Here is a 19,493-nt window from a genome sequence, read left to right as displayed (position 1 = left end):
TGATGATGACTTTCATTATTTACAAATCATGGCTGATGTATGTTTTGTTTAGTCTATAACTAGTGTGTCTTATGGTTCACAGCTGACACATTGAGGAGAGAATACAGAAAGCTCCTTTTGCATTATCATAAGGTATAACAATGGGCTCAAAGATGCTAAAAATTATAAATACTAAAAGGAGAAAAAAGAAATGATTTCAGAAAGTTTAAACACAGAGCAAGGAAGTGTAAGAAATATGGATTAAACACAGATCTGAATAACTCCTCAAATTTTATCTTTTCAACAATACTAACTTAGTACAATCAGGGCAGAAGAAATCCTAACAAGTAGAAGAGCGGGAAACTGCCCTTCTTAGAGTTATTATACAACTAACATTTTCTCATATGTAGTTTCTATATAGAAGGAAATGTAATAGGCAAATTATTTTAAAGTTTCTTTCAAGTGATTAAAAATATCAAGTACATTAAGAATCATCCTAATTTATTTTTGTTTTCATTCCAGAACTTCTCAGCAAACTTTGTTCATTTTAAGCCTAAGATAAATTGTAGAACAATCACTATCAACATTATCGAACTCTCTTAATAGATGGAGAGCAAAGTAATAAAGTGATGTGTATTATAGGCCAAGTTAAAAGCATCATTCTTCTAGAATGACTATAGGGTGAATTCTCTGATATTAATTTTATAATTAACAATCCAGATATTCTTACCCAATTCCACTGTTTTAGAGAGTAGCCAAAGGCCTTTCCATTTCTTATTCAGTTCCTTCAAATCCACCACTCCCACTCCATTCCATAATTATCTGCTATTCTTATCTTGTGACCATTAGCACTATCTATGTTATAGCCCAGACATTTTTATGATATCAAATGTATCTGTACTGATAGGCTCTGAGCATATGGAGGGGAAGAACCAAGTTTTATTAATTTTTATATCACTTGCAATAGTCATTATCAGGCAAGTACCAATGAGATGCATTAAAAAATCAAGAACTATGGAATATATTTTAAATCAAATTAATACATATGTAATTAAATCCATTTATGTCACTCATGTGAACTTACACAAGCTGTTTCAGAGCCATTATTTTCAAAGGGAAGTCAGCGTTTACTGGAAACATATCCATTGTGTACACTAAACTTGTTAAGACTCAGTTTTCTCATCTGCAAAATGGATATGAGGGTACTTTCTCTCTCTTAAGGTGATCATGGCCATTGACAAGATAGCATAACTAAATTTCTTAGCAAGTTATTTCTAGAAATGATCAACTACTTGAACAAGTTTAAGATATTTCCCCAACACTACAAATGTCATTTCCTTCCCTCCACTTTCAGTCCACTTCCTCAGTACCTGTATGCTGAACTTATCCAGGAGGAAGTCTAGAACACCAAGTCAAAAAACTACAGAGCTAATCTTCTAGAAGAAGAACGGTTAGCTAAACTGGAGGGGAGGAAATGAATTGAATAACTAGCCAATGTTATTAAATGACCAAAAAACAAAAAACAAAAAAAAAAACTCATGTGAAATCATCTCTTCAAACACAGAAAACCAATAATAAAAAAGACATTATGAATCTTTAGAAATGAAGCAAAAGAAGCCACAGTAAAAATTTTAACAAGTAAGAGTCATTAGCTAAATAAATCCTGACGACTGAACAGTCACACAGACACCTAACACATGCTTGACTTGTGAGGCTCCCTTAATAGGCCCCTCTGCATTTTCCGCAAACATTCCATTTTGTTACTTTTCTATGGATCCTAATATGTCCTTCCCTATTCTCTCTGCCAGCCACATGTATTTTAAAAGCACAGCTAAGACATCCCTTCATCAGTGATCAGAAGAGAGATTCTCTTCTGCATCTCACTGGATTGATCTCCTCCGAGAAAAAGAGGGACATTGTTGGGGAAAATGAATCAATTGATTCCTTTAAGCTTTGAAAATGGAGAGTGTCTTTCTTAGGTTGTGCCATTTTCTCTCAAATACTAAAACAGCAGGTAGGTCTCATTGCCTCAGCTCGGAGACTGAAAAGTTCTGGATTATGCCATACATAATTTATAGTACTTAAGAAAAACATAATGTGATAGAAATACATTTTGATGAGCACCTACCAAATGCTAGTCATTATAGGATTCAATTTACATGTATCTCCTATAATCCTCACAAAGATACAAAGAGGTAGCCAATAACCTTATTTTTCAATCAAGGAAACTAAGGTCAGAAGATTAAAAATAAATGAATATAAAAGCCCCTCATGGAAAAAGAACATGGAGGAGAGGAGCTTGTGAGAGTAATACATTCCATTTGTTCACTTTCTAACTGGGAAAAGATTATTGCTAATAGTTTATGTTATATTCATAGTTCAAATTCATTTCAAGACATAGAATATTTTTCTTAACTGCAAACAGGAAAAAACGGAATTTTTAGGTGTATTTTTTAATTGAGTTACTTCAATTTCCCCCAAGAAGCACGTTTCAAATTTTTTAGAAAAATCAGCTAAGAAAACCATATTTTTTTAACATAGAGAAATACATTTTCTATAGGACTGGCCAAGCACATATGAAAATCAAAATAGTTATTATAAGAATGCTTACAGTAAAATGGGCAGCCTTACCCTGACAGTAAAACAAAAATTGGGTTAACTTTACCAGAAAATAATGTCACAAAATATTTGAAACTCTTAAATGTCTTTATAATCCTTAACTATTACTCTTACTTCTGGAAATACATCCTGAAAAGTAAATTAAAAAAATTTTTGCTAACACGGTGAAACCCCGTCTCTACTAAAAAATACAAAAAAAATTAGCCAGGCGCTGTGGCGGGCGCCTGTATTCCCAGCTACTCGGGAGGCTGAGGCAGGAGAATGGCGTAAATCCGGGAGGCGGAGCTTGCAGTGAGCTGAGATCGCACCACTGCACTCCAGCCTGGGCGACAGAGCGAGACTCCGTCTCAAAAAAAAACAAACAAAAAAAAATTTTTTTAAACCCCAAAGGTTAAAATATCCACATTAACACACATATTGTATAGCTCTGTTCAAAATACTGAACACTTGAAAACGGCATCTACGATTAAAAGGAGGGGAATGGACACATAACTTATGGCATGTTGATACAAATAAATACTATGCAAGGATTAAATTCATCCTTGCATACTATTGTAATAGTACAGGAACATACCTGCTTTATGTCACATGAAAAGATATATACAGCTGACCTTTGAAAAATACAAGTGTTATGGGTGCTGACCCTCCATGCAGTCAAAAATTTGTGTATAACGTTTGACTCCCCCACAACTTAACTACTAATAGTCTAATGCTGACTGCAAGCCTTACAAATAGTCGATTAACACATGTTGTATGTTATGTGTATTACATATTGTATTCTTACAATAAAGTAAGCTAGAGAAAAGAAAATGTTAAGAAAACTATAAGAAAGAGAAAACGTATTTACTATTCACTGAGTGGAAGTGGATCACAATAAAGGTTTTCATCCTCATCACCTTCACGCTGAAGAGGAGAAAGAGGAGGAGTTGGTCTTGCTATCTCAGGTGTGTCGGAGGGGGAAGAGGTGGAGGAAGTGGAACGGGAGGCAGGAGAGACAGGCACACTTGGTGTAACTTATTGAAAAAAATACTGCTATAAGTGGACCCACGCAGTTCAAACCTGTGTTGTTCAAGGGTCCACTGTACTTGTATATCTAGCATGAGCTCAGAATTACATACAGATTAAAACGTGACTAAATTACATACAGATTAAAGCATGAAATAAGTATACCAAAAATGTTAATTTTTATCGACGATGATAACTGATGTTATGGATACTCTATTTTCTATATTCCAAATATTTTCTAAAGAACACACATCAGTTTTTAAAATTGATAAAAATAAGTCTCATTGGCGTGGTGGCTCACGCTTGTAATCCCAGCACTTTGGGAGGTTCAGGCAGGTGGATCACGAGGTCAGGAGTTCGAGATCAGCCTGGCTAACACAGTGAACCCCTGTCTCTACTAAAAATGCGAAAATTAGTTGGGCGTGGTGGTGAGCACTTGTAATCCCAGCTACTCGGGAGGCTGACGCAGGAGAATCACTTGAACCTGGGAGGTGGAGCTTGCGGTGAGCAGAGATTGTGCCATTGTACTCCAGTATGGGTGACAGAGCTAGACTCTGACTCAAAAAAAAAAAAAAAAAAAAATCAGTATCATTAAAATTACGTTGAAGATGAGCCTTAGTGTTTGGAATGCTTTTTTAAAGGGGGATTTACTTTTATATTAAAACCTAAAATAGTCACCACCACCCCACAAAATGTTGCAAGATGTCATCTGAATAGCATGAATTATTCCTCCACAAAACTAGATGTTTCAGTATTATTTGAGAAAACTCACCTTTCAACCATCTACAATATGGGCTATCATTCATGTCGAACTTAATTAGAAAACAGTTTGGAAGTTGGAGGAATTCCTAGTTTAAAACAATTAAAGGGAAAGTTGTCAGGTTCACTTTTGGTTCGCTTATCTATCTCTCATAGCAGCACTGAAGAGACCTGTCTTCCCCAATCTCACTGTCTTCCCCTAGGATTATGTCATAGTATGTAGTGTGTACATTTAGGAACCCATGGTGGCAATTAGCATCTGAGACTCCTGCCACAGTTACTAGAACGGTGACAAATGAAGGCATCCCAGGATTCTACGCTGAAAATGCTTTGATGGCTGCTTTCCTTCCAAGTGACATGTCTCCTTGGTGGGGCAAGGCAATCTCATACTTTACCCTTATTTCCATTCTGTATTGAGAGCGCCTCTTCTTTCCTTCCCTCATTCCTGCTCTGAATCCTATTGTGTCACAGTTAATGTAGTTATCAAATGGACAAAGTATGTCAGATAGTGACTATTTAAGGAGCACATTGCTTTCGCTGAGCAGATCATTACAAGTCCTTTGCTTCTCCATTGCTAAAATAAGGTTCCCTGCCTTATCTATTGCCTACCCATATCTGGGCTGGTTTTAAATTCACGTTCCCTCTCTCCTAAACTTATATATAACTACTTTGTGTAGAAATTTTTATCTACTTCATGCATCCTAAAGACATCATTATCTGCCAAGCAACAGGGACAATATATATTTTATATACAGATAGTATGTATACATATTTTCCAAACCCCAATTTAGGGCACATGATTCATTTCTATATCTGCCTTATTTCTTAGGCTGTAGCTCATGAGAACAGGGACCACGTTTTAACCATCTTTAGTGCCCCAGCACAGAGATTCCACTCAATTTATGTCTAAGAATGAAGGAAGGAAAGGAGGAAGGAAGAAATAAAAAATAACATATATTTTGTTAGGCTTCAGAGTCATAGAATTTCTGAAATCTTTCAATAGCTCAAGAAAATAATACAGGATATCTGAAACTGGACATAGCTTGAAAGTCTAGAATATGGTGTGTTTATATGTATAGCACATCTGTAGAAAATTTTAGACTACAGACTACAATATTAGACTACACTGCGATCATGCAGTTGTGGTACCTAAGGGAAGATCTTAGACTAGCGTTTAGAAGACTCAATTCATAATTTCTGTCCCTATAGCCAAAGTTTAAGTAAATGTCAAGATCATTACCCAAATAATTAGAGAGATGAGTTTTTTTCCTCAAATAACTTTTTCTGCATAGCTTTTGTCTCCTATCAGATTGGAAACTCCTTAAGGTCAGAAATTCCACATTTCATTGAGTTTGCAGCATGGTCTCCCGTGAACTGTGTCCTTAGTAGATACTCATTTGATTGGTTGTTGTTTACTAGCACCTATAGAACAAGTTACAGAGATCTCACTTCTTTTGCTTTGTGTTGGTTTCTTCAGGTGCCTCAGTTCCAGTTGACCAAGATGCCTTACAAAGAGCCAATCCAGTGTGGATGAGCCCAGGGTGGTGAGGGGGTACTAATAAAATAAAAGGAATAAAAGCCATGCCTTAACTGTTTTCAACTTTCTTATGCTTTAGCATCATCTCATGCACTTTTAAAATATCTTAAAAGTTTTCTTTCAAAATGAAGATTTAAAAGTTTTCTTTCAAAATAAAGATTTTTAAAGTTTTCTTTTAAAATTTCTAGGCTCACCCCCAGATATTCTGATTCAATGTTCCTGGATTAGAGCCCAGAAATACTCGCTTCGAAGAGGCATCAACTATCATTTATATATAGGCGTTTCATGGACCACACACTGAGAAAATGCCACTTATTTGTGTTACTGCCATAAGGAATATCACTTCTTGCTCCCCTCCTGCTCCCACTAATAGCTCTGGTCTTTACTGTTTCCCTCCAGAGGGATATAAAGAAGGCAAGGTGTGATCTTGTTCAGGCAATCTTGGTAAATCAACAAAATAAGACTATCAATGTGCAGCTTTAATCCTAGCTCCAAAGAAATTTTGTGGAAGTTATTTTTCCATTTTCTTTCATTTGACACACTCCTCCGATCACATAACAATCCATGTTTTATTATAAACATGCAGCCATCATCTAAAGAAGCAAAATGATGATAAATTTTACTGTTTTTCTTTAATATCCCCTCTCAAGTTATGCTTTTCTTGTGGACTTTTGGTATGTTTAAATTATGTTCCAGCAGTGAGCCCTGTAAGAGCCTGGAGGTAGAGAGCCTCTCAATATTAGGGCACTGAGTGATAGAAATCACATGTAGCAAATGGGGAAAGAGTTAAAAACAAAACAAAAGAAAACAAAAACTATGTTCAAAATGTTTAGACTGGGCACAGTGGCTCACATCTATATTCCCAGTACTTTGGGAGGTGAAGGTGGGAGGGTCATTTGAGGCCTGGAGTTTGAGACTAGCCTGGCCAACATGGTGAAACCCCGCCTCTACTACAAATACAAATATTAGCCGGGCGTCGTGGTGGGCCACTGTAATCCCACCTACTGGGGAGGCTGTCATGAGAATCGCTTGATCCCCGGAAGCAGAGGTTGCAGTGGGCTGAGATTGCACTACTGCACTCCAACCTGGGTGACAGAGCAAGACTGTCTCAAAAAAAAAAAAAAAAAAAAAAGAATCTCTCTAAAAACATCCTCACAGAAACATTCAGAATAATTTTTGACCACATTTTCTGGGCACAGCAGCTGAGCCAAGTTGACACATAAACTAATAATAATAATAAAGGATAAAAAACATTCAGGTTGGGAATGTGGCTCACACTTGTAATCCTAATGCTTGGGGAAGGAAGTTTGAGGCCAGGAGTTCAAGATCAGTCTGGGCAACATAGTGAGACTCCATTTAAAAAACAAAAACAAAAACAAAAATCAATTAGCTAGGCACGGGGATGTAGTCTGTAGTCCTAGGTGCTCTCGTGGCTGAGGACAGGAGGATTGCTTGAGCCCAGGAGTTTAAAGTTACAGTGAGCTATGGTGGCACCACCGCAGTCCAGCTTGGGCAACAGAGCCAGACCCTCTCTCTCTAAAAAAGGAACAATATTCACAGCAATTATATATTTGTAAATGCACAAAGACAGTTTTTGAAGAACACGCTCTGACCTACCCAGGGAAGGGCATTAGGATTGGTGGGTGGTTAAGTGACCTCTATTATTATAATAACTTTTTGTTAGTGTCATTTAAAATTTATTTTAAGTTGTTTTTTTTTTTTTTTTTTTTTTTTGCAATTAGCACATTTTCAAGTACAGCTTGAATATATATTTTTAAACTGGCCATAATATCAATACATTTAAAGGTACTTCATCTATCTATATCCTAATAGTAACAGGAAATTACAACAAGAAATGTTCCTACCATAAAAATTCTATTGAGATATAGAAAACCTGATTGTGGTAAAAGATTCAAGGTGTATGTAAGGCAGAGTTCTTTTCAGTTATGATGAAATACCTCCATTTATGCCTCCCTCAGGAATTTATCTACAGAAAGTTTCCTGGGAATATTTTTGGAAGAGGCATTTTTTTCCCCCCATGTCTCACTTGAAAGAAGATGGGGTAGCTCTTGTCCAATATACAGTATTATATATGGATGTCTTGGTAAATTGTTAGGAAATAAATCACCTTGACAAAGGTAATGGTGCACACACACACATACATACATGCGTACATGCATACATGGGCATATAACCGTATCTATGTTTCTTTGCAGTGGGATGCTCTTTGTTGGTTCACAATTTACCCAGAGTATGGCAATAGGCACCAAAGGAGTAGGATATAAATATTATGATCATTGTAGCATAACAGAGAGAGAGAAAGGTAGTACAGAGTATGGTGTTCCGGTTAAATAGTGGGTCTAAGCCTTGGCTGCACATTATTATTGACCAGGAAGCTTTTAAAAAGACACAGTGAAACCCCACCCTCATAGACCCTGATTTAACGTTTGAGATGTGGCTCAGGCAAAATTATTTTTAAAAGCTCCCCAGCTTCCTCGAATGTACAGGCAGGATTTTAAAAATTACCAAATTACAATGAAAGAGTCTATAGGAGTGAGTGGCAAAGAATATTTGTAAAGCAAACACAGGTAACAATCAATTGATTAACATTTGAAACTTAAAGGATTGACAAAGAATTTTTGCTTGGCCAAACTTTAGTCACCTCCTGGACTTTCTTCTAGGCCCATCTGTGCACTTTCTTGTAAAATTCTGTTTTATCAAAGGAATCCTGCTAATTCAGTTTTGCTAGAGTCCCCCGTCTTTGACTACTGATCATCTTCGATAGCTGATGAGGTTCTTCATCCACTGCCATCCTTCCAGTGATGTCTGATCACGTTAGCCTGTCTTCATCAAAAAGTCCTGTTAGGTTTTAGCCAGAATCCTGTTTACCTCTCATCTTTTCTTTTAGTAATTTTCCATGCAATGACCCCAACCTGCTCCTTTGCTATAAATTCTCACTTGTCTGTGCTGTATTCAGAGTTGAGCCCAATCTCTAATGCTCACTGCAAAACTCCATTGCAATGATTCCTATACCTACTGTGATGGTCCTACGTACAGTCCTCCTTACTGTGCTTTAATAAATATCAGTGAGTAATTTTTTCTTTAACAGAGTATTTTGATAATTTGTGAGATCAAGCATAATTAATACTGGAAAGAGCTTCGAAGCCTTAAAATAAAACAATCATAGGTCACAACAAAGAAGCACAATACTTTGGGTCACACTGAAAAGAAAGAAGGCCATACCAGAAGAGAGACAATTTATTAATTCAGGATCTGAGCACTACATTTTCAACTATGCTGGCTACTGGTTCTTCTCATTTTCTTATTGAGATAGAACTAGATAAACATTTTGGAATTTGCTGCACACCCCATACAGTCTCTTATTTATATTCACAGTTCATTTCAAATGTAGTAAAATACTCATGGATCCCATTAAGCATGTGAACACATTTGATCTCAACAAATGTTTTCAGTTATATTTGGAATAGACTGCTTTGTAAGAAAACCTGCCCTAAATTCTGATATTATTGAATACACGTTTTATTTGTCACCAATAAGGATCTCTTCAATATAGTAGTCAAATCCTCTGCTTTCAAGAACTTACATTATATGTGAGGCCAGGTCAGTTAAGCAGAATAGAAAGAGCCGTGTTTTGAGGTATTTTTACGTAGTGATGAATACTATTGACTACATGAAACAATGTCATTCTGGAAAGTACTAGGAGTGGGGTGATGCTAGGGTCTCTAGGCAGGGTGAGGGAAAATATGTGAATTGAGGCCCAAATGACACCAACAAAAACCTGTGATAAAGGGTGTTTCGGGGGTAGAGTAAATATAATAGGTCTGGGCAGAAATTGAGTTATTAACATCAATGAGGTCAAAGTGATTTACCTGAAAATCACCAAGTGGCCAAGTAAGTGCTCATCATCTCATGTATTAATTAGATTCAGTGCCATTCCTGAGAATTTTTTTCTTTAACTAAGAACTACCCACATTTAGATGTCCTGCCTAGCCTCCTACTTCTGGCTAAATATATACATATCAATACAAACTTAGACGAAATTATTTGTTCCTCATAAACTGACATTTCCACGGGATGCTAGTTTGATAATCACATCTATAAATAGTTGATCTAAAGGATCCCAACCTCAATATTGAAAGCACAGACTCAAGTTTCTAAGATAATTATTACCCTTTATAAAAATCTGTGTTTAGAGTACTTTTTCCTTCTGTTTTGCTCTGACCATCCTGGACCCATCTGTTTCCTTCCTTCTCCACTTCTTTGTTGGCTCACTGAAAAGGTTAGAGTGAGGATTCACTCTCTGCATATGTCGAAGTTTATGCATATGTGTCATAATTGTAATGACCTTCTTACTGCTTTAGGTTTCAAAATGGACAGGCATTTAGAAATGTATGTAACTATTAAATAAATAAATAAATAAGTAAATGTTTTGCTAGACCCAAGGAGCAAGTATAATACAACTTGAACAATTTCATGTATTGGTAAGTAAGGAGCAAAAACATTTCAAAATTTTGATTTATCATCTTTGTAAAATATCAGCATTTTTTCTAGGGATTTTGACGTTTAAATCTTTTTTATTTTTGCTTGTTTGCTGACTTGTTTTTAACTTTAATCATTTTTAAAATCATGCATAATGTCATGCACAGCATCAATCTTCACTATGTTATAATTCCATTGCCCTACTACTGGCCTTTGTAATAGTATTGTCATACATTTAACCTCTAAGTATATTGTAAACCTCAAAATATATTGTAATTGCTTCTTATTTTACACAATTAAATCTTAAAGAAATTAAAAAGAAAAGTACTTTATAATTATTCACATATTTATAATTTCTGACTCCAAGTTGCTTTGTGTAGATCTACATTTTCATCAAGTATTATTTTTTCTGCCCAAAGGACTTTTTTCTACCATTTTTGTAGTACAAGTCTGCTGGTAAATTATTGCAGCTTTATATACCTGAGAAAGTCTTTATTTCTTTCTTCATTTTTGAAAACTCACTTTACCATGTACTGAATTATCGGTTAACAGTTTTGTTTGTTTGTTTGTTTTATTTTGTGTGTTTTTCTTTTGTTTTTGAGAAGGAATCTCGTTCTTGTCACCCAGGCTGCAGTGCAATGGCACCATCTTGGCTCACTGCAATCTCCTCCTCCAGGGTTCAAGAGATTCTGCCTCAGCCTCCCAAGTAGCTGGGATTACGGGCACCTGCCACCACATCTGGCTAATTTTTGTATTTTTAGTACAGACAGGGTTTCACCATGTTGGCCTGGCTAGTCTCGAACTCCTGACCTCAAGTGATTCATCCACCTCAGCCTCCCAAAGTGCTGGGATTATAGCCATGAGCCACAGCACTCGGCATAATTTTATTTATTTATTTATTTATTTATTATTTTATTTATTTATTTATTTTTTAGTAAACGTGTTGCTCCACTATCTTATGACATGCATTGTTTTTGATGAGAAAATTGTCAATCTTATCTTTATTTATTTGTTGAAAATGTCATGTTCGTCAGTTTTTTTTTAAACATTCCCTTAATTACTGGTTTTAAGTAGTTTGTTTATGATGTGCTTTGGCATTGTTTTCTTCGTATTTCCTATGCTTGGGCTTTGTTGAGCTTCTTGAATCTGTGAGGTTAAAATTTCATCACATTGGGAAACATCTCAGCCATTATTTCCTCAAATATATTTTTCTGTTGCTTCATATGCCTGGTTCTTTTCCTTCAGAAACTCCCATATACATCTATTGGTCCACTTGAAGTTGGTATACAGTCTATTAATGATCTGTTCATTTTTCTTTCCCAGTGGTTCTGCTCTCTGGGTTTCACTTTGGATAGATTTCATTGCCATATCTTCAGGTTCACCAATTTTTTTCTTCGGCTGCATCTCCTCTGCTGTCAATCCAAATCTCAGATGTCATCTCAGACATTGTAGTTTTCAAATCTAGAAGTTCAATTTGGAAGTTTTCGTGTCATCCATGTTTCTAATTAACATGCTTAATACTTCCCCTTGAACATAGAGAAATGTAATAACAACAGTAGTATGTCCTCATCTAGTGTTCTGTTATTTCAATCTGTCTCTATTGATTTGTTTTTCTCCTTCTTACGGATTTTATTTTCCTTTCTTTGCTTGCCTTGCAATGTTTGATGATATGCCATACGTTGTGAATTTTAACATTTTTGGCACAAGATGTGATCATATTTCAATAAATATTCTTGAGCTTTCTTTTGAAATAGAGATAAGCCACTTGGAAAGATATAGATTCTTTTACAATTGTTACTAAGGTATGGTACATAACCTTAGAGTGAGCTACCTCTAATTTTGCCTACTGAGGCATTAGTTTTCTGAATTCTGTATCTGATATCCTGTGAAAGGTGAGGTTTTTATTTCTGGTTGCATGGTTCTTTCCCTTCCCTCAAGTAGTTTCTCTCAAATGTGTGTTTGTCAGTAATGAGGAAAAAATGAAGATTTGAGAGAATGCTCTACTGATCTCCAGAACTTTCTCTCTACAGAACACTTCCCTAGAGTACGTTGACCTGCAAACTCTTCCCATCTTCTCCTCCCTGTTTTAAATGCCTCCTATTTACCTCATTGGTGAGGGAAAAATTTCTACGCACCAGTTATGATGCTAGCCAAACACGTGTAATTGAACACTGGACAGATAAGATGACAACAGTTTGTTAGCCACATGTACATTCAGCCTAGGGAAGAGGATATCACATGCAACACAGGGCCACATGGGAGTTGCACTTGGAAATAGAGTGAACAACTTTAGGCTGTGGGAGGCAGGGTTTATATCACTAAGAAGGCGTGGTGACTCCTGGTTCCTGTGGAAGAATATGATTGGCTTGTTGGAATAATTCCATGGCCCATCAGGGAACTGAACCCTGCTATTCAGACTAAGCAGCAACTGTTTTTGGTTCCCTTGTTAAGAGGGCTCACTGGCTGGGGAGCTTATTAATGGGAGCAGAATTAGGAGAAAACCTTTTGGTTAGGTTATTCAAGTCCCTCTTGGATTCACATGATATAAAGGCAGCATATAATATTGGATCTAAATTTTAGATCTTACGCCACACTTTACAGACCCCTAGCCTCATCCCCTCAACTGCAGGAGAGGCTATGCTCTGACTGGGTTCTCCCTCCCAGCACTGTAGTCTAGAAAAACTCACCAGACCATGACCTGGGGGCAATTACAGGGTTTAACTCTCTCCGGCACCACTGTCTTGTACAGTCAAATGTGCAAGATCATAACAATGTTATTTCATATATTTTGTCTGTTTGTTATGGTTGTTTCTAGTGAAATGATAAATCTGGCACCTATAACTCCATCTTTGCTTTAGCTTACATTTTAGAGAACTTAGACAGGATACTCATGATAGCCTGAGGTTTCCCAGAATGTTTATTACTATTAACTGAATAATGAGTATTTGGCCATCAAGAGGAGCATTTCACCAGGATTACTTTTCATTTCTCTAGAGTCCTAAAACTAATGTGGGAAGAGGAAATATAAAGGTAAAGAAAAATATGTTGAATATTAAAAAAAGGGAAACAGTTAACTATATTCCAGTAAATAGAACAGGGTCCTTAACTTTAGCAGTCTCCTGACTTTCTTCCCCTGTACTTGACTCTGGAGGCTCATAGTTTTCAAATAGAAGAGACTTTTAGGGAGTGGATTTTGAGTAAGTTATTAAAACTTTCTAAATCTCCATGCCTCCATCTAAAAAAATAAGTATAACAACTTCATTAGTACTTGTTGAAAAGACATGTGGTAAAATCTCACATAGGTACTCTACACATGGATTAATGCACAATAAGTGCTCAATAAATATCATTTCCTCTGAGCGATTTTGATCAATTTTTTTTTTCTTGAGATGGAGTTTCTCTCTTGTTACCCAGGCTGGAGTGCAATGGTGCCATCTCAGCTCACGGTAACCTCCTCCTCCCGAGAGGCTCTTGCCTCAGCCTCTCAAGTACCTGGGATTACAGGTGCCTGCCACCACACCTGGCTAAATTTTGTATTTTCAGTAGAGATGGGGTTTCACCATGTTGACCCGGCTGGTCTTGAGATCCTGACCTCAGGTGATCCACCCACCTCGGCCTCCCAAAGTGCTGGGATTACAGGCATAAGCCACCATGCCCGGCCTTGATCAATTTTTAAGAAGTTTCCTTTCTCAAAGTTTCTCCATCTCCTTTTGTACAAACATAAGTTATTTTACCAACTAGCTGGTTTCGATTTTGTTTTTGCCATTTTCCCTTTTTGTATCCTCACTCTGGGAGGCTATAAACCATGCTGTGTCCATAAGTAAATAAAAAAAGTCCTCAGCTTCCCCCAGCAAAGAGTATTTTTTGGCAAACACACTGCACTTACACGAGGTGTCATGATTTCAAAGCCTCTCCAAAGAGTCCAACAAACATATCTAAGAAAAGGTAATGGAGTGATTATGACTTCTTTTCAAGGCAGCAAGACCATTCTTCCAAAAGAAAGTCAGGCTGTGTAAAGAGTCACTTGCTTATCTTACAAGACCTTTAGAAGCAGAAAAAAAAAAAAAAAAATACATGCGGACAAAGATTAAAGTATTGTTAGCTCAAAGAAGCAGAGTTTACTTGAGAGCTATGAATTATTTTAAAAACTTTGCTGTAGTAAATATATAAAAAACTGTACTCTTTCTGATTATGCTCAATCCATATGATGGACAATTTTGTTAAGAAGTATGTATTGAACAAAAAATCATTTTCAATATATTGTACATTAATGTTTTAAAATAAAGATGCTATGAATTATATAGGTAAGAACTCATTTGCAGTAACATTTCAACCCTTCAACGACTAGTTCTGTGGCCTTGAGAAAATTATCTAATATCTCTGAATCAGCTTCCATCTCTGTTAATTATGAATATTCATAATTTTTTTCTGATGGTCAAATAGATCAACATAAATAAAGGATCAGCTCTGGTCCATAACTCATAAAAGACCCTCAATGAATGATTGCTCTGCTGCTGCTACTGTGACTACTAGTAAGCCATTAACTATTACCACATTTATCATTAAATATCTGTTTTCAAACAATGGACATTTTTAGATTCTTCCAATGCTTGCCAAAAGCAGATCTTTCAAAATCAAAATAGAGAAACAGAAAGAAATGAAATATTACAAGCATGCTGATAGAAACTCAAAAATACAATCTATCATGAAAGAAAACATGGCAGTTTAAGTATAAACAATTATTGCTCACATAAAAGAGCAGAAAAATAGAAAGAAGGAAATAGCATTCTACCATTGTAGCACGTTTTTCACTTGTATATTCACTCATTTATTCAACAAATACTAAACTTGCATAATATTACAGTCACTAGTCTGGATGCTAGGGATAAAGAAATTAACAAAACTGGTAACAAGTTTCTTACAGGTTGAATTTTAGCAAAGAGAGCTAAAGAATGAATATCATATCATGGCATGTCCTATTCTACCCTATCCTATTCTAACCTATATCTCAGAGGGTGATATATTTACTATGAAGAAAAATAAGAAAGAAAAGAGAAAGAAGAAGTATAAGGGATATCAATTTTAAATAAAATCACAAGGGAAAGACTCAGTAAGAAAATATAAATAAAGACTTGGAGAAATTGGGACTTTGATCTTACTGGATAACTGAAGAGAGGATATTCAAGGCAGAAGAAAACCAAAACATCAGCTCTGATATAGAAATGTGCTTGGATGGTTGATAGAACAGGAGAATACCAATGTAGTTAGAGGGGAGTGAGCAAGAGATCAGTCCTATGATTTGAGGCCAGAGAATTAATGAGGGCAGAGAGCTCAAATCATGTACGACCATGTAGATTTTTCTATGCACTGTGGCCTTTTTTTTCTTTTGTCTCAAAGAGATAGGGGGATTATTCTGGTTTCTGTGCTGAGCACAAATTAAAAGAAAAATGGAGAAGTAGGGAGATAAATTAGGAAGTGAAGAGTGGCTGGCTTCAAGATATTTTTAATGACAGCATTGGTGAAATTTCCAGAGTAATTGGATATTGGGTGTAAGAGAAAGAGAGAAGTCAAGGATAACTCCAAGGTTCTGGCCTGAGCAACTGGCAGGTTGGAATTTCCAGGTAGAGAGATAGAACAAAAATAATGCAAGAACAGATGGAGGCAGTTGGAAGATGATGAAATCAGGAGTTCAGTTTTAGACATATTAATTTGGAGATTATTTGACAAGCCCAAGAGTCATGGAAATATTTGGATACAAGTCTGGAATTTAGGTAGAAGTCCAGACTAGAAATGGTACTTGGGGTCATAGGTACATAGCGTATTTTTTCCCATATATCTTTCTTTTTTTTCTGAAGATGTGTAGAATTTATATATCATTTGTTCAGCATTACATTAAAATGACTTTAATATTGCCTCATAATATTTAATAAAGGGAGCAGAAGGCATCTGGAAGATCTGGGTATAAATGGTTGGTTCTACTAGATATCCTTTTGATATTTTTGAGCTTGAACATGCTTTGGTGAACTTTAAGCTACTGGTTTATTATAAGAGAAAATAATAATGACCTTCTAAAATTTTTGTGAGAATCACATATTATAGTACTATTCTTCCTAATTTTAGTTTCTAACTGTTGAGTGGCAAAGGATGTGCAATAATGTATTAAGTGCTTCATATACAACATCAAGTTTAATCCTTACTCAAAAAATAGAAATAGGTGGAACTATCCCAATAAGCATATTGAGCAAGATTGAATAATGTGCTCGTGTGAATATAGCTAGCAAGTAATAGAATCAAAAGTATCTATCATGTCATTGCTTTTGTTTTGCTTTATTTTGTTTCTATATTTGCTCATATAAATATGAGTCTAAAATGCCAGAAATAGAAGAGGCACACAGTAATTCATTACTATATTCATTTATTACACATGGTAGAAGGTTGAGCATCAGCATTAAAGCAACATCTAACTCATTTTCTATGAGTCAAACAAAATTATCATTTTCATGAATAATATATGTATTTTTTATAGCGATGTACTTTCAAGTGCAATATTTTAGTTAAGCCACGCTTACAAATTTACATCCGTAGGTAAATTTCAGGCACTCAATCTATGGGATGGTTCAAGATGCCCAACACCTTACTCGGTGAATTGTTCTGAGATCAATGAAGAGTGAATTCATGGAGCCTCTGTCATTCACCCAAGTTGTCTACTTCTCCAATGTTCTATGAAAGATCCTCTGGTAGACTATACTATCTCCTTCCAGTGCCTGCCTTTGAGGAAGATCTATCCCAGTATCTAAGAGTAACCTCAAATTCATGTGCTAGAGGAAACCAGCCCATTAAGTGGCAAACACAGTTGAAAAATTTGGGTAGTAAAATTCTAACTCTTTAAATGACTACTGTTACCAGCAAGTCAAATAGAAGAAACTCTCATTTTTTATAAATAATTAAAATACTATCTATTCCTAATGGTTTTTAAAGAAATCTTACTGTTATATATCATATATGTTTCCCTTTCCTTATATAGCAGAGAAATTTCTGGGCAAGGAGTCTGTGCCCAGAGTAGCCATGTAAGTGGTAAGAGCACAAGGGTCTGGAATGAATTTGTGCTTTCATCATCCCACACAGTAAGTCTGATTTATGTGGGTAGTTTTTCAGATATTTAAGTGTTCTCATATTTAAATTGGAAAGGGGACCCTGGTCTTTTAGGATTTACATGATGACCAAAACATGTACATTATAACGCATAGATAACTTATTGTTAGTGATAATACCAGTGACACTTAATAATTTTAAAACCCAATAATTGTTGTGTACCTGCAGACTAAACAAATGTTCAAAGTGTTTATGCAGGCTTGCTAAAATGATCCTTGCAGTGGCCCTGGAAGGTAAGTATTATAATTATATTTATTTTGGAGATAAACAAAATAGCAACCGAGGTACAAGAGGTTAAGTATCTTGCTCAAAGAAGTATAGCTACAGCTTGAACTCCTGCCTTTCTAATTTAAGGTCCTTGCTCTTAAATATAGTTCTTTAGAAAAATACTGCCCAACAGAACTATCTTTAATGAATAAAACATTCTATATGTGCTCTGCCAATATGGTAACCACCAGCTACATATGGCTACCAAGCATTTGAAATATGATGAGAAAGATAGAAGAACTAAATTTTTAAATTTATGTAACGTTAATAATGATTTAAATTAAATAGCCATCCGTACGTAGCTATTGGCTACCATATCAGACAGTGCAGTTCTAGAATAAAGATCTGGGCCGGGCGCGGCGGCTCACGCCTGTAATCCCAGCACTTTGGGAGGCCGAGGCGGGTGGATGACGAGGTCAGGAGATCGAGACCATCCTAGCTAACACGGTGAAACCCCGTCTCTACTAAAAATACAAAAAAATTAGCCGGGCGAAGTGGCGGGCGCTTGTAGTCCCAGCTACCCGGGAGGCTGAGGCAGGAGAATGGCGTGAACCCGGGAGGCGGAGCCTGCAGTGAGCCGAGATAGCGCCACCTCACTCCAGCCTAGGCGTCTGAGCGAGACTCCGTCTCAAAAAAAAAAAAAAAAAAAAAAAAAAAATCTGTTAAACTGTGATATGCTCCAGGGCTTGTATTATGTCTCATTGTCTCATTTGGCTTTGTGTTGGAGCTAATACGAACCTTGGCACATAGGTGCACAACGAATGTTTTCAGCAGCCAATGGAGAGATACACTGATGAGCTGTACACTTAACTGGCTTGTGTTTGTCCCATCACAGTTTCCTTTTTCCGTACTTTCAGTGTATTATAAGTTCTTGCTTAGTGAACCTTTCCTTGATTTCATTTTCATATTCTCTGCTGGATTTAGGTGCCAAAAGGGCCACTATTTTCTAGAAAAGGAGTATATATAATGATTGAGAGCCTGGGCTTCTAAATAGGACTGCTGTGCTACCCATTCATTCTGACAACTTCTGAGCTGAATTGCATTTCTCAGGCAAGTCACTGCAACTCAGGGCAACTTCGTTTCTTGGTCTGTAAGGTATATATAATAAAAATTATCATCATGTGAGGTTGTTGGAAAGATAAATAGAGATAGACCTTGCAAAGCACTTTGCAGAATATCTGGCAGGTAGATTAGGGTCAACAAATATTAGCCACTTACATTATTTGACTTTAATTATTCCTACTTCTGCTCTTCTTTTGAACCTCTAACACATCACAAATGTAACATTTCAAGAATGTCTTATAGAAAACATTTTTGGACGTTTATTAGAACTGAATTCAGAGAATGCTGACTTCTATCCTTTATTTAAACATCCATTTATTTTTGAGCTGTAAGAACTTCCCAGGCTCTTGAGATGAAACAAAGAATGTAAAGGTAATAGGGCACATCTACTGCCTCCAAGAAGCTCACAGTGTGGTGTGAAAGACAGCTAACAAGCATGACAGATTAGTATGAACGTTATACAGGAAATGAATATAATGGAATAATCATTACTACTGGATGGGTAGGAGTTGTCCAGGAGGTCTTCATGGAAAAGATGATAGCTGACTGAAAGGAGCACTAGGCATTTGCTGAATGCATATGTCATGGAGCCTTCAATCAGTCTATCTGATGG

This window comes from Rhinopithecus roxellana, chromosome 20, assembly GCF_007565055.1.
Source record: "Rhinopithecus roxellana isolate Shanxi Qingling chromosome 20, ASM756505v1, whole genome shotgun sequence".
Taxonomy (NCBI): domain Eukaryota; kingdom Metazoa; phylum Chordata; class Mammalia; order Primates; family Cercopithecidae; genus Rhinopithecus; species Rhinopithecus roxellana.
Note: the sequence above shows the minus strand (reverse complement) of the source record.